The following is a 12,104-nucleotide window of genomic DNA, read 5'->3' as shown; positions in this document are numbered from 1 at the left end:
ATTAAGGATGGAAGGCTACTATAATAGTATCGAGAACTTTTCTATCGATACCGATACTTTTGTACACGATATATTTAAACCGATATACCGCAAAAGAATTATAATAATAATAATAAAGACATTTATTCAGCATTATATCAGTATTCGGTTTTGGAAAAAAGGCGGGAAACATAGAATTTGGTGGTCGTGTTTTTTTGATAAATTTTAAATAAAAATTTAATAGTGATCAGTTAAGTTAGATATTGTAGATATTTTCACTCTTTTATGTATATTTTATTTGTTTATTAGTGTAATTATAGTAGCTGTAACATAGGTAAGTCATAATTATTTAATTTATATATGGACCCTCCTGAGGATCCTGGGGGCACAGGCCCTCAGGTGGGCCTCCACGTAACTATTAGCAATAATGAAAATGATTCCATGGATACTGATTGCTCTTTTACCCTAGTGGAGAATTTGAAAGTTAAACGAAAACGTATATCTGCTACTCATGTGTGTAAACACTGTAACAAAAAGCGAAGAAGAAATCGCGGTTCTAAAGGAAACTCTAAAAATCAAGAGAACACTTGTCAATGCGCTGTTGTAAATGAAGGTGATCAACCTTCTTCTAATACATGTACAAATATAGAGGATAATGAGAATAAGGTCGAGCAACCTCCTGTGACATGTGCAAATAATGAGGATAAAATGGATAATGCTGGTTCAAGTCAGTTACGACCATCAGTAGCTAGGCTTTATTATCAATCAGGTGATGCGGCACCTTATGTAGTCCATATCCAAAAGGAGCAGTCTTCGCCGGATGACAGAATTACTGTACACCCAATTGCCTTTGGTCGCCTATTAAAAAATTGTGCTTATAAAAATGTTATTAATGGTAGTTTGAAAAAAATTGGTAGGAATAGACTAGCTTTGTCATTCTCTAATTTTATTGATGCCAATTCCTTCATTGACTGTGACCGTTTAAAACAACAGAACTATAAAGCATTTGTCCCCTCTTTTAATCTTACTAGAATAGGAATTATTAAGGGTGTTCCCTCAAACTGGTCCCCTGAAGAGGTAATAAGTAACATTTCTGTCCCACATGGCTGTGGAGAAATACTTAAAGTTAGAAGGATTAGACGTAAGAATATTATTAATGGTGAATCCATATTTGTTGACACAGAAACTGTTATTATAACTTTTGATGGTCAAATACTTCCTAAACGTGTATTTATGTGTTACAACTCATTACCTGTAGATATTTACATATACCCAACAATACAATGTTATAACTGTTGTCGATATGGTCATGTTAAGGATCAATGCCGTTCTACACCACGGTGCTATAAATGTAGTAAAGGACATTCAGGTGAAAACTGTACGCAGCAAGAAGACTTCTGCTGCTGTCTATGTCTTGGTGATCATCAAGCTAACAGTAAAAACTGCCCGGAACTATGGAGACAAAAAGCAATAAAAGAAACTATGGCTAAAAGCTGTATATCTTATGCAGAAGCTAGCAAATTGCATGGTCCTGTAACAAAATCATATGCTGACACAGTTAAAACTAATTCTTCTATCATAACTGCGGAACATTTAAATAATACTAAACCCCAAAATACTCTATCTTCTAATATAATCAATAGATCATATAAAAAAACCATTGTACAAAAACCCCGTCAATCTCCAAAATTATCACATGGTTATGATGTAAACATGCATAAGCAATTAATAAAAGATTATAATCCTCCTACTCCTGCAGATGGCTGCGGTTATAAATCTGTAGCTGATCAGAATTTACCAAATCAATTTACAGAATTAATCATGGCTTTAATTAAATTGCTGACTGAGTCTAATTCTATTGTACCGTCCAACGCTGCTTCTCTATTTAGTGCTCTTCTTCAAATCTTCAACAACAATGGCTCCATTGGCCAAAGTTCTCCAGTGGAACTGTCGTAGTATTATTAATAAAAAAAGTGACTTATTTCATATTTTAAATAAAAATAAACCTTTTATTTGTGCCCTTCAGGAGACATGGCTGAAACCCATATCTACTTTTAAGATACCGGGTTATGCTTGTCTCAGAGAAGATAGGACAGATGGGTATGGTGGTGTCGCTATACTCGTCCGACATTTAGTTCCTTATTCACATATACCTATTGATCATAGCAGTAATTTTTCCATATTAGCTGTCCAAGTTAACAACATTTGTTATGTATCTTTATATATACCTCATCCATCAACTTCTATTTTTAATGAACTTAATAATATTCTTTCTGCCCTTCCCAAACCTTTATTAATACTAGGAGATTTAAATTCACAACATCAGTCCTGGGGTAGTACAACAAACAATTCATATGGCCACCAAGTTTTAGAAATATTAGATACCCTTAACCTGTGTGTATTAAATACTGGCCAACCTACACGTCGTACTCCACCTAATGAAGGAAATAGTGTTCCTGATCTTTCAATCTGTTCACCTACTCTTGCAACATCCCTTACTTGGTGCCCCTTGTCACTGTCATTTGGAAGTGATCATTTCCCTCTTATTATTTCTTTTCCTTTTATTGATAAACCACTACCAAATTATGAACCAAGGATGAAATATAAGCTAAATAATGCTGATTGGGATACTTTCAATAACGTCATTGCATCTAAAATCTCATCACTGCCTACTATTACTCAAGGCACTGAAACCATTTGCTCTAATGCATTCACTGAAGTATTAATACAGGCTGCTAATGAAGTTTTTCCTAAAAAATCTTCTTCTAAGAATACAATACCTTCACCACCATGGTGGGACAGTGAATGTACTGAAGCTATTAGGAAAAGAAAAAATGCTGAAAAACAATACAATTTACACTCTACATTGGAAAACTTTGATATCTTCTGTAATATATCCAGAACTACCCGTAAATTGTTAAGAGATAAGAAATTAACAGGTTGGAAGAAATTCTGTTCATCTATTTCTCCCAATGTGAATGCATCTATAGTCTGGAATAATATAAGAAGATTTAGAAGTGCATTCCACGATTCTAAATCAAATGTACTTCCTCCTCATATGGTTGAATGTTTCCTAGACAAGTTAGCCCCTCCCTCAGTTCCTGAAAAAGTTTTGTTGGATAAAGTTGTAATTACCTCTGATATAGATAATTTCTCTAAATTAAATGCTCCATTTTCGTTACCAGAGCTTAAGGGAGTACTTACAAAAGTTAAAGATTCTGCACCTGGAGAAGATGGAATACCATATTCTTTTTTTTTTCACACTTAGATAGTACATCTCTCTCCTATTTCTTAGATATCATTAACTCAATTATGATATCTGGTAATATTCCTGCTTTATGGAAGACTCAAAATATAATCCCCATTCTAAAACCTGACAAAACTCCATCTGACATTGCTTCCTACCGTCCTTTAGCGCTATCTTCAGTTCTGCTTAAACTGTCAGAACATCTGATCAAAAACCGTCTGGAATGGTATATTGAAAGTAACCACTATTTATCAGATAGTCAATATGGCTTTAGAAGAGGGAAATGTACTCTTGATAGTTTAAGTTTGTTTATAACGGATATTCGTTTAGCCTTTTCCAGAAATGACTCTGTACTTGCAACCTTTTTAGACATAGAATCTGCTTATGATAATGTTTCTTTGCCAATACTTAAGCAGAAACTTGATATATTACATATTCCAGTTAGACTGTCAACTTTTATAATTAATATTCTTACTGAAAGAACTATTATTATAAATTCTGATGACACTGGAATCTCATCTAGAGTAGTATGGAAAGGACTCCCACAAGGTTCAGTTCTTAGCCCCTTATTATACAACCTATACACTTATGATTTAGAAAAGGCTGTTTTAAGTAATATGAATAATAATGTTTTTATTTTACAATATGCAGACGATCTGCTTTTTTATGCCATAGACAAATCTGTTCAAAAATGCTGTTTGAATTTGACATCTGCATTAAAATATCTAAAGCTTTGGTTTGATCAGAATGCATTGCAGTTGTCACTTAACAAAAGCAATGCAGTTTTGTTCTCCAGAATGCGTATGCCTCCTCCTATTTCTATATATTATAATAATTGTCTTTTACCTGTAAAAAGTCAAAGCAAATTTTTAGGAGTAATACTAGATTCAAAACTAAGTGGACTTCCCCATTGCGAATACATTACTTTAAGATGTGAACGATTATTAAATATTCTTCGATGTTTGTCTGGAACTTGGTGGGGCGCTCATCCGTGTTCACTCAAACTGTTATATAACGCCATTATTAGAAGTATATTGGATTACGGCACATTTCTACTAGAGCCGGGTAGCTCAGCTGGTCTTAAAAAACTGGATGGCATACAATCAAAGGCTTTACGAATTGTAACTAGGGCTATGCGATCAAGCCCTATAAATGCATTGCAAGTGGAATGCTCAGATCCGCCATTGTATTTAAGACGTCAATATCTTTCTGATAAATTTTTATTTCGCAGTGCACAATGTACTACTCATCCCCTATTTAGTAAATTAAAATTATTATCTAATTATATTAATAATTCTGAATACTGGCGCCATAAATCTATTCCTTGTATTATAAAGAGCTTCCAGAAATTTTCATCTCTTACATCTCCTACTCATCGTTCACAATATTTTCCCATCTTCTGTACGAATTATGAATCATTAATTCTTGAACCAAGTATAATTTTTGACCTTAATATTCATAAAAATCACGACTCAAATATAGAATTTAACTCAACTGTAGACAAGAAATGGCGGAATTGGCACCGAATTTTTTGTGATGCATCTAAACATCATCCAACTGGATGTGTTGGGATCGGAGTTTACCATTCAAAATATAAAATAGTCCAAAAAATAAAACTTCCTCCAGAAACATCTGTATTTACTGGTGAATGTTTTGGTATTTACAAAGCTCTCGAATATATATTAATTATGAAACTTCAGCAAACAATAGTGTGTACTGATTCAAGAAGTGCACTGTTAGCTCTTCAAAAATTTCCATTTAAATCAAATATTAATTATCCTATTATCATAGAAATCAGAAAATTGCTGCAGTTATGTAACTCGAGGGGGTTCTCTGTCTCGCTTACGTGGATTCCAGGACATACTGGCATACATGGGAATGAGATAGCAGATCGCTTAGCGAACGAGGCAATTGGATGCGGTGATATTGTTCCATATAAAAATTATTGTCATGATCTGGCTGCTCTCCCAGGATTATATCTACATAATGCTTGGAGTGAATTTTGGCCTAATAGCTGCCAGAATAAGGCACGACATTATTTTAACATTCAACCAACTATTCAGTTTAAACCTTGGTTCTTCAAAATTAATTTGAACAAAAGCGAGACTACGTCAATAATTAGAATGAGATTGGGGCATGTATGCTCTCCTGCACATCTAGCTAAGCTAAAAATTGTAGATAATGATATATGTAGCTGTGGTACAGAAGTGGGTGACTTGAACCATATCATTTTCAGTTGTCCTCTGTATGATCATTCCTACCTTTTTAATGATCTCCTATCTCACCGAATTCCTTTACCTACATCAATTCCAATTTTATTATATCTTAATGATATTGATGTGTATAAAAGTATTTCGATTTTTCTAAGTAGTAATAATATAAAATTGTAAATATAAAACTGACTGCCTCTATATAAATATATCATATGTAAATAGTTGTCTGTTAATATATTAAGGTCTTATATAATATAAGTATAATGACATATGTATATAATTAATATGTATAGTGTAGTACCTTAGTCTAATCCTTATAATTAATCCTATTGTCAACTTACCTGATCCTTTAAACCTATCGTCCAAAATTTCCTTTACCTGAACTACTGTTTCCCAAATTTTGTATATTGGCAAATGCACAGACGTGCCAAGCCATAAAGAAGAAAAAAAAAAAAAAAAATATCAGTATTCTATACACAATAATATTTATTGTACAACTTAAAACCTAAAACATACTGGTAACGCTGAATGTGACTCCCACTCAGCATTTTGATCTCGAATAGAATAATAATTTCCTAAGAAAATGTTAATAATCTTTTTTACGATTTAGATTAATTCATATTTGACCGCCTTATACCTAATTACTCGTTAAATAAGATTGCTTAGTCAAAAATACAAGTTTACACAAGTTAACAATACAAGTTATATTTATTTATTTAATATTTCTCAAAAACTTTTGATACTTCCATGACATCTTCAGTATCGACCTAAAAATATCAATGTAAATAATAAGTATCGATACTTATTATTCGACGTCGTATCCATATTTGAACGAAATTGAATGGTGAAGTCATTCAATCTCAATCGTTAGCGAATGAATGAATTTTAATTAAATTCTTCATAATTTATTAATGGGGGAAGGGCGGGAAATTTTGGTTTGACCGGACGCGTTTTTTAATTCAGGAAATATTATTTCAATAACATATAGATTAAGGATTGGTTTTTAGTAATTTTAGTTGTATTTAGTGTTATTATTATATTTATTTTTAGTGTGTAATTTGGTGTGTACATATCATATTGGTAAGTTAGATTTTATTTCTATATGGGCGAACCGCCCGACGATCCTGGGGGAACTACGACTATAGTTCCTCCAGGATTTGAAAATGAGATTCCAAACACTCCAATGGACATCTTAATTACGGCTTTAGAGTCGTCTATGGATACTGACTGTTCAGTATCTGATTCTGGAAAATTAAAAAGGAAAAGAGTTGCTCGTGCAACTTGTAGTACATGTCTAGGTAAGAAAAGGAGACACGGTTCAAAAAGGATGGGACCAAATGTTTGTGCATGCATAACAAATGAAACAACAATAATAGATCAATATAATAATAAAGATTCTGAAGTCAATTCCAAATCTCAAAATGCAGTTTCTACTGCTCTTAACAATAATATTACACAAAACACTGAAATCACTCGAACACCTATTGCTCGCACTAGGTATCAGCCATCAGATGCAGCACCATATATAATTCATGTCCAGAGGGAATTCTCAGATGATAACAGCAACACAACATTGCATCCCGTCACATTTGGTCGCTTTCTGAAACGTAAAGAAATTAATGGTATTGTGAATGGTAGTCTTAAACGAATTGGTCGTAATAGAATTAGTTTGTCTTTCTCAAATTTCACAGCAGCAAATTCATTCTTATGCAATCAAAGTTTAACAACTGAAAAATACAAAGCTTTTATTCCTACTTTTAACATTACACGTATGGGTGTAATAAGGGGTGTCCCCACTGATTGGTCTGATGAAGACATTTTACAAAATATAAGTGTCCCAATAGGTTGCGGTACAATACTTAAATTGAGAAGGCTTAAAAGGAAAGTTAATATCGATAATACAAATACATTTGAAAATATAGGCACTGTTGTTCTTACTTTTGATGGACAAGTACTGCCAACCCGAGTTTATATGTGTTATACTGCATTACCTGTAACCCTTTATATATATCCCACAGTACAATGTTACAACTGTTGTAGGTATGGCCATGTTAAAAGCCAATGTAGGGCCACTCCAAGGTGTTTTAAATGTGGACAGGGACATTCAGGGGAGAATTGCAATATTGATGAAAATGACTATTGGTGCTGCTTGTGCAAGGGTTCTCACCAAGCAAATAGTAAAAAATGTTTAGAATTTGACCGGCAAAAAGCAATTAAAGAGACTATGAGTAAGAGTTGTATTTCATATATGGAAGCCGTCAAATTACATCCACCAGTTAATAAAATGTCTTATGCAGATGCTTTACTTACAGCTCCTTCCTCCTCATCTAATATAAATAATGACAAATCTCCAAACTATACTACATTAAATACAGTTCCTGTAAATAACCAAAATAGGTCATATAAAAAGACAGTGTTTCTGAAACCAAAAGCCCTACCAAAATTCTCAAGAGGATATGATCAATATGCACACAATGAGATCATAAAAAGTCCCACACTCCCTCCATCTCAACCCATTTTTAATAATAATAATCATGATAAAAATATTCAGATTTCAGCAATTATAAAAACATTATTAGACCTTTTACAACAATCGAATTCAAATATATCACCGTCCAACGTAGCTTTACTTATTGATACTATATATAAGATCACAGATAATGGATCAAGCTCAGGCCATACAGTGGAACTGCCGGAGCCTCATCAATAAAAAACATGATGTTATACACATCATTAATAAATATGACCCCTTCATAATTTGTTTACAAGAAACTTGGTTAAAACCGGGATCTATTTTTAAGATCCCTGGTTATTCCTGTTTAAGGAATGACAGACCTGATGGGTATGGAGGAGTCGCCATACTCATCAGGAATTCTTTATCCTATAATATTCTTCCTTTGCCTTCACACAGTGATGATATCTCTGTTATTGCTATTATAGTGAATAGTGTTTGTTATGTGTCTATATATTTCTCCCGCCCAAGTAATGCCATTTTCAATGAAGTCAATAATTTATTCAACATCCTACCAAAACCATTTATATGCTTAGGAGATTTTAACTCTCACCATCAGACTTGGGGTTCCTCTTCATCCAATAGTTATGGTGACCAATTATTGGAGTTAATTGACTCCCATAACTTATGTATTTTAAATACTGGTATGCCAACACGCATCACAAGACCCACTGAAGGTCTCAGCTCACCAGACTTATCTATATGTACACCAGATCTCGCTTCATCTCTTGTTTGGTATCCGCTAAACTATAGTTATAATAGTGATCATTATCCATTATTAATTACTTTTCCTTTTTCAAAACCCTTGCAGCAGATGAAACAGCCCCGTATGAGGTATAAATTAAGTAATGCCAACTGGTACAACTACAAACAGAAAGTACATGAAAAATTATCAACTTTACCCAAAATATCCCATGACAATGTGTCAGAGTGTTCTCTGTCATTAGCTAAATTATTAATTGAGGCAGCTGATTCAACATTTCCAACAAAAAATAGTGGTCCTAGTACAATACCCTCCCCACCTTGGTGGGATGAAGAGTGTACTATTGCAGTAAAACAAAGGAAAATAGCTGAAAGACAGTACTGTGTCTGTATGTCTGAAGATAACTATAAAAATTATCAAGAAGTAGCTTATAATACTAAAAACTTATTAAAACAAAAAAAGATTGAAGGTTGGAGTAAATTTTGTGCCTCATTATGTCCTAATGTCAATCCATCTATTATCTGGCAAAATATACGTAGATTTAGATCGGCCTTTAATGTATCTCAACAACAAAAGATTTCTCCCACTCTTGCAGAACAAATATTAGATAGATTAGCCCCACCTTTCGTTCCAGAACAGCTCCATGTAAATCCTTTAACTATTAATACAGAAATAGTTAATAATAATGATTCTACATTTGATCTCAATTCATCCTTCACTGTCAATGAATTAAAAGGTGTACTTTCTGTTATTAAAGACTCGGCGCCTGGTGAAGACGGCATTCCATACTCTTTTATAGTACATTTAGACGAAGATGCTCTTAATTATTATCTCTCTTTAATCAACACAGCTATGACATCAGGTAATATTCCCAGTTCTTGGAGAACACAAACTTTAATCTTGTTATTAAAGCCAGATAAACCAAGTTCCGAACCTTCATCATATCGTCCCATAGCTCTATCTACTGTATTGGCGAAAATATCGGAACATTTAATAAAAAATCGCCTCGAATGGTTTTTGGAACACAATGGATTATTCTCAGATAGTCAGCTAGGATTTAGGAAAGGTAAGAGCACTTTTGACAGTTTGGGGATTTTTGTCACAGATATTAGATTAGCGTTTTCTAGAAATGACTCTGTAATAGCTGGTTTTCTAGATATAACCGCAGCTTATGATAATGTTAATATCCTGATACTGAAACATAAATTAGAGATGTTGAATGTACCTAGACATTTAATGAATTTTATTATAAATATGTTAACAGAAAGATTTATTAAATATCCTTTAGATAATAATGATTGTATATATAGGACGGTATGGAAGGGGCTACCTCAGGGTTCCGTAATGAGTCCAATTCTTTACAACATTTATACTATTGATTTAGAAGTATCCATAAATAAATGTGTAAAAGTTCTGCAATATGCGGACGATTTGCTTTTCTATGTTGCCGGCCGATTAATTAACGAGATTAGCGATTCCCTTTCTGCAGCATTACAATTTCTTAAAAAATGGCTAGATAATAATGGTCTAGATCTATCCCCATCTAAAAGCACTGTAGTTGTATACTCTAGAAAAAGGATTCCATTAGTAGTTAATGTTTTATATGATGATTCCCCCTTATCAGTTAAGGATCAGGCAAAGTTTTTGGGACTTGTATTGGACTCAAAACTCACAGGTGTATCACATTGTGAATCCGTTGTAGTGAGATGTGAACGCAACCTAAATATTTTAAGGTGTCTTAGTGGTGTATGGTGGGGCGCCCATCCTTCTATTATGAAACTCCTATATAATGCCTTAATTAGAAGCATTATAGACTACGGCTCGGTTTTATTAAATCCAGCAAACGCAGCAGCTTTTAAAAAATTGGATTGTATTCAATATAAGGCACTACGACTTATCACTGGATCAATGAAATCCAGCCCAATAAATTCATTACAAATAGAGTGTTGTGAACCACCGCTAAAACTGCGAAGACAGTACCTGAGTGATACATTTTTTTCCGTAGCCTAGCATTAAAAAAAAATCTCTTAATTTCTAGAGTCAAGGAATTGGCTGAGGTGATAGCCTCTTCGAAGTATTGGACTCATAAAGACCAACCTTGTTTAGTGAAAAGTTTCCAAAAATTTAAAGACATTACATCTCCAACATATCAGACTCAATATCTCCCCCTGTACCAACATAGTTACACTTCGCTAATACTTAATCCCCAAATATTATATAATATAGGTATAAATAAAGATGAAATTAACGCCAATGACAAATTTAACTATATTATGGATAATGAATGGAAAGATTGGCACTACATTTTTACGGACGCCTCGAAACATTCTAACGGCGAATGTGTAGGTGTTGGAGTCTACCATTCACAATACAAAATTCATCAAAAAATTAAGCTTCCGCCAGAGACCTCCGTCTATACTGGAGAATGCTACGGACTTCTTAAGGCGATTGAATATGTACTTCTTGCTAAACTATGTAAAACAATAATATTCTCCGATTCACTTAGTAGTTTACAGGCTTTATCACATTTTCCCTTTAAATCCCACAAACAATCTCCGATAATTTTTAAAATTCGTGATCTACTTTCTCAATGCTTATCATTACAATTAAATGTTCACTTCGCTTGGATACCAAGCCATCTTGGTATATCTGGTAATAAAAAAGCTGATCAACTGGCTAATGATGCTGTTCGCGATGGCGATTTATTCCCATATGTCAATTACTGTAATGACCTAGCTTTGTTGTCAAAAATATACTTGTATGAGGATTGGAATCGGCTTTGGACAATTGAAACTCACAAGGGGAAGAATTACAGACTAGTACAAGAAACTATTCCTTATCAACCTCGGTTTAGTAAAATTAAATATAATAAAAAAACCACATCAATTATTTGCAGACTTCGATTGGGACATGTATGTACACCAGCAAATCTATACAAATTTAATATTGTTTCTGACCCTACATGTGCTTGTGGAGCGTACGGAGATGTTAATCATGTGTTCTTCTCCTGCCCTCTATATGATCGCTCTGAATTTATTTCCCAACTCCTTCTGATCCGTGTCCCACTTCCTACATCTATTAATTGTTTGTTACATAATAGCGATACCAATGTATATAAAATATTAGCCACATTTATTTTATATAATAATATAAAATTGTAAATATATCCATATATATATAATATATATACATTGTAAACATCATAAACCTGACCAATCCTTTATCCTACAAAATTCCGTTCTATTCCGTATATTTCTGTGTATATTTCCCTAACTTTGATATTGGCTAAATGCGAAGGCAAAGCCAAAGATGGAGGAGGAGAAGAAAAAAAAAAAAAAAAAAATTTATTAATGAATTCTAAGATCGGCGAGTTGCCATTAATAAAGAGAGATAAAATTTTTTTGTAACGAAAAATGTTTTTTGGATTTTTATTTTCTTTCACATCATACC

At 33.4% G+C, this 12,104-nt stretch overlaps 2 long non-coding RNA genes across 2 annotated transcripts; both read right to left on the bottom strand.

Annotated features, from left to right (window-relative positions):
* Window positions 1-6,811: 6,811 nt before the first annotated feature.
* Window positions 6,812-8,658, bottom strand: LOC131853783 (uncharacterized). Its single transcript, XR_009358004.1, has 2 exons — window positions 8,505-8,658; window positions 6,812-7,039 (listed from the first exon to the last, which is right to left on the bottom strand). It is a non-coding gene; the product is annotated as an uncharacterized LOC131853783 (long non-coding RNA).
* Window positions 8,659-8,696: 38 nt separating this feature from the next.
* On the bottom strand, window positions 8,697-10,546 carry LOC131853784 (uncharacterized). Its single transcript, XR_009358005.1, has 3 exons — window positions 9,985-10,546; window positions 9,277-9,848; window positions 8,697-8,815 (listed from the first exon to the last, which is right to left on the bottom strand). It is a non-coding gene; the product is annotated as an uncharacterized LOC131853784 (long non-coding RNA).
* Between the last annotated feature and the right edge of the window lie 1,558 nt (window positions 10,547-12,104).

This window comes from Achroia grisella, unplaced genomic scaffold (assembly GCF_030625045.1).
Source record: "Achroia grisella isolate CSIRO2021 unplaced genomic scaffold, CSIRO_AGI_Agris_v1 utg906, whole genome shotgun sequence".
NCBI lineage: Eukaryota > Metazoa > Arthropoda > Insecta > Lepidoptera > Pyralidae > Achroia > Achroia grisella.
Note: the sequence above shows the minus strand (reverse complement) of the source record. Positions and strands in the feature narration are given on the sequence as shown.